This window comes from Anopheles marshallii, chromosome 2 (genome assembly GCF_943734725.1).
Source record: "Anopheles marshallii chromosome 2, idAnoMarsDA_429_01, whole genome shotgun sequence".
In the NCBI taxonomy this organism is placed as follows: Eukaryota; Metazoa; Arthropoda; class Insecta; order Diptera; family Culicidae; genus Anopheles; species Anopheles marshallii.
The window spans coordinates 92,091,559-92,096,935 of record NC_071326.1 but is presented as its reverse complement, the minus strand read 5'-3'; positions in this window follow the sequence as shown (position 1 = coordinate 92,096,935).

The window sequence follows — 5,377 nt, the reverse complement described above, 5'->3', positions numbered from 1 at the left end:
ATCCAGCGAAGGGAGAGAAAGAAAGATCATAAATAATTATTTTTGAAGCTCACCTCCTATCCCACCTATACACTGGGATCTGCAAAACGAATGGTAACCAACGTATCAATCGTCATCTTTCAGCGATATCGCAAGCTGCGAAATGTGCAGCACCCATCGTCAGTTGTCCATGTGACAGCCCTTTCAGTGTCCCATGGTAAAACAACGCAATGAATCTAGATAAATAGTTGTTTCTTTTATTTTTTCTTGCGCTTCTAAATTGCGGTATCATGAATAAATCGATCTAAAATTAAGCCATAAAAATCAACGAATTTCTTCCATATCATTGTTTGATATGGAGTTATTAAGTACGTGGGATAGAAAGCGTAACAGGTTTGGCAAAAATAATCCTTTCGTCGCGCATCGTTGCGTCTCGCAATTTGTACAGGTTGTCTTTAAATTATGTAAAAACTAGATTGAAAACATCTTTAAAATTATTCCATTCAAAACAGTGCCGTAATCAGTAATTTGCACATGATTTGAGGTGACGAATCAAGTTTTTTCGTTTATATTCCAATCAATGGATCAATGTATAATCAATGGAAATGTGGTAGAACAACTAAGATTTGGATTACGTAGAAGGTTTTACAGTAGTCATTCTGGGTTTAAAAGGTTTTAAAGATGTGGTGCTACTCTGTCGTGCAACAAGTGCAGAAAAATTATAAATACTAATACTTTTTTTTAATACTTTTTTAATTCAAGAATTCTTTCACGCATGTTTTCTCTAACTAGGGGTATACGTATACTATATCGGTGATGTGAAAAAAACCTTTGCAAAAATTGGCAGTGAAAATATGTAACACCAAGGAAGCACACACCCTAATAGGGCAAGGTGAAAGCTAATTTGGAATGCAATCTACAGAAAAGGTTAAAATGGAAGAGGAAACAAAACGCATAAGAAAAAGGAACGCGCAGAAGTGTTTTGATCGCAGTTCGGCGGATCCCAATTTGACTCTCGCCCGGTGGGGCACATTTCATTTGGCTGATTGATGCACCACGACCTGATTTCGAGGCGCCTGAGAATTGGGTCGGTTAGTGTGATTGAGGTGTGCTATATTAACGATGTTGATGATGTCCCTTGGCGTAATTTGGTCTTTTGGAGATTCTTTTTTAGGATATGCGTTTTTTTTATTTAAGTCGCTTTTTTTGAATGCGTCATTGAATTAGCACCGAATTATGAATAATATAAAAGCGGATGCTCTCATTCATAGATGCTCATAGAATGGATGACGTATTTTTATTTTTACGGATAACTGGCAGCCTTAGTGTATGATTTAATAATTGAATCTTACAACTCATGAGCCATATGTTTACCTTGCGTCAAGTGCGTAAAACATTGAAATTTCATTTCTTACAAGAGATAAACTTTTCATACACCAGTGTAAACCTCATTTACCACAATAACTAAAAGATAGTTATGAAATGCCAGACCTATCGTAAGTGTTTTTTTCCTCAATTGTATTTTATTAAGAGAATTACAGATTAGTTTATTCCCCAGACGGCCATTAGTTTATAATGCACAAGCAGATGTGTAATCGCTAATTTTTTCGTTGCGTTTGTCCTGGAAGTTATTTTTAACCCATTTGCTTAATTTTGGTTGGTTGTAATGACCTTTCCAATTGACTACCTTACGAATAATTTCCATTTTTAAAGCATTCCCCATTATAACAACATCACTTTTTTTAGTATCGCAGCCAAAATCACGACAAACCAGCAACCAATCATTTTTTACCAGCTTGTGTTTTGTTCCCTTTTCCCACTGTACGATGAAAAACTGACCAAATGTATATTATCTGCGTATGTCATGCGTTTCGCAATGCGTTTGGTGACCGTCTGGAACATATGCACGGTCTGATTAAATAGAGTAAGAGACAGAAAAAAAAACAATTCAACCTTGCCGGCCGTGCCGAATCGCACCACACTTGTAACCTGATAGCCGTGGATATAACACGGAATTCGTTTACGACTTCGCTTGGAGAACGAGTGATTGGTATGATAAAAAATGTGGAATTGTTAGCCAAAGTCAGTGAAGAATTGTGAAAAGAGAAACGCAAACGATGAATGAATTTTTTTGGCGTTATCAGCACTCTAGTTAAATGATTTTATAATTGTAATTGATTTTATTCAAAAGAAAAGAAATATTTCATTCAAAATTTAAAACAATAAGCGTAAATAAAACAAAAAAAACTTATATCGTAATGATACTTTAGAAAAAATAGATTTAACTCGTCAAAGCTTTAAATATCAACCAAAGAAGTCTATGCATCTGCTTACCTTTGTTAGGAGTCTTTTACATGTTGAAACATAATTTGGAAGACAAACGCAGATATGTTGAATATTCCATACAAGAATCTGTGGCAAAAAAATAAAATAAATACAAAGTTAGAAGAAAAAGACTTCATAACTAAAGGTGAAGGTTTAATTTAACTTTTCTCCTTATTCATCGTCGTTGCTTACAACTAATCTTTCTCGATTCGGTTATAGCACAGTTGCATCATCCATCACGGTGACAAACAACAGCACCGTGCAAACATTGAGGTCATTATCGTAAATCGTACCAGCACTCAAAAAATAAAAACTACGACACTTTTAAATTTAACTTTACCGACGACGGTACACCCTAACGGTCCTCTGAATGGAATAATTTTGCACTACCGCGAAAGACGAAGTGGCTAAAGTAGGTGTAACGTACTCAAACATAAAAGAGAAATTATTTTGCATGTTCTAAACCATTCTGTAAGCGCAGAAGGTTATTAGACACCGATCTGCCTCCGAGCGTTGGTGTTTTAACGTCGTAAAAAACATTAATTTTACGGAAGTGGTAGAGCAAAGTGTAAATACGAACTATTTCAGATGTCGATCCCTCGCCACACCGATGAAGCGAGGCAGGGAAACCCCAACAGAGGACACCCCGCACTTGCAATTCGATACTTCCGCAGCAGGAACGTATGTGCTCTGCATGGAAAACTACTCACGGGCAACACCCAGGCTCTAAATTTCATAGCAATAAAGACACATAAAATCAGCAGAAGTCTAAAAATACAATTCGATTCTGGATCATGCTGAAAGGCGGTTGATTGAACTTTCAAATGATTCACGCATAGGTCGTAAAAGTATTGTTGCTAAAAGGATCGAATTTTCATCTGATGATAAAAACATATAATTATAATGCAACATCATCACCATCATTATCAACACCTTTAACGAGACTTTATAAACTGCAATAGAATAAACACTACAGGTTGGCAGCAGGGCTGCGTTGACAGGTCAACGCATAACGTGAAGCGAACCGCTCTCTTTGTGCCTAACCTTTGTCGTGTACGCATGTGCGTTCTTTTCTTTCTACATAATTATATGTTTATATAAAACATATATAACATATGCATAATTTATCTGGTAATGCAAATAAATTATTTTAGTTTTTTACAACATTTTAACGAAATCAACATTAATATGGCAATGCGAATATGCTAAAGTGTGCATGTGATTTGCTTAATCATCAACTACTACATCAATAATTCATTGCGATTTTTGGGCCTCATCAAGATCTGAAAGTGTAACTGTTTCATTTGTTCTAACGGTCCCTCCATAGCAGAAACAAGGAAGCGACGGAAAAAGCCGACTATTTATTCTAAGCCACTTTGAAACAGTTACACAGTGGGTTTGCATTTGATTCTTCTTCGTTCACTTCCCTTCCATCCAATCCTCATCGTTCGCGTAAGATGATGGGTTGCGAAATTACATACATCAACCTTATGTTTGTATGTGTGCTTGCGATTAGGTCACTCATAATCCTTCGAACGGCAGTATAATGTTGGGGAGAACACATTAACCACTTCATAGCATCCATGTTGATCACTTTTAATCAAGATGGTTCTCGATGCGACTCAACCCTGAAGGCACACCATCTCAGAGAATTCCACGTTCTGCATTCCATTCCAGTTTTGTTTTGCTTCCTGTCTGTCTATTTTCAAATTCATACTACTTCTCCATTGCTTTTCGTATGTTCGCCTCATAATCAACTGTTTTATAGTGGCACAAAAATCGATCGAAATACGAACAAATTACAAACAAAAATTACGAACAAATCTCAGTGACAGATTCGTATATTCGTTGACTTTTCGTCGGCGGTCTCTTAATTCTGGTTCTCATGTACCGGCACTTATTGTTTCTCCTCGTGACTGCAGTAACTGTACTGGATGGACATGAGCTGGAAGGAAGGTGTGTGTCTGTTCGTTTTAACTATACAACAGCTTTGAAACCCGAACTCCGTTAAAGAAACTGTTAGGGAAATGGTAGAGCCAGGTATCATGTAACAGGTATGTTCCCGATCACCTAAATGCTTCTGGATAGGGTGATCTACAATGGATCGCAAACTGGCATCCATGTCTGGTGCACCTGGCGTGACACAAGCGTCAATCATTTTTACGCAATTTCAAGTAGTGAAATGAAGGGGTCTCTGGCCTCCGGCCTATGATTATGTCGTCGTTACTGTATCGAAAGGAGCCCTTGGAAGATCCGAGTATTTTTTGTGGAGTTGAAACGAAATGAAGGATTGAAGCGAACTCATTAGTTATACGGCTCCCTACGACGACTTCCACAAGAAGTTCGAGGGAACTTGCATGTCAATGATCTCCGCATCACGATGAACTTGGTTGACCGTACCGTTACCTTCCTCTTTCTTTCTTCACCAATTTCACACCGGTCACTGGAGACAAAAGAGTGTAACAAAATAGCATGAGGTAGGGTACGGTACCAAATCGATCCGGGCACTCTCATTCATCCGCACCGATAAATCACGCACCGCGCTACACTGCTAATGTGCGCGAGTTGAAAAAAATATTGGAACGTAGGTTCATAAACATCACAGATAACCTCATAACCGGCGCTGATGACCTCAAAGGGAATGGCGCGAAAGTGGCAACTCATTGGCAACTGGTCTAGCATACTAGTATTGAAAAACATAAGCTACGCAATCGCGCAATGCGTTTTCCTTCTCGGAACATGATCTTCGAGATGATGATATGAGATGAAAGCAAACTATTACAACAAATCGAGTTTGAACGCTCTTGACTTACTTGTAATTAATAACCATTTCCAATCGAACGAAACATGTTGTGCAGACATATTTCGTGATTGTATTATTCGATCGTATAGGACGAACTTTAGGAGATATTCGCAAGCGCAAATTGGTTCAAAAGCTCTTTCTTTTTTCACGTTACCGCACCCTTAATCAAGGGCAAAGGCTACGCTCTAATGGAATAGTTAGGTATAATGAAATCAATTCAAGTTTACGTTTTTGACAGGTTAGATCGATTGGATAATCATTAAAGCGCTA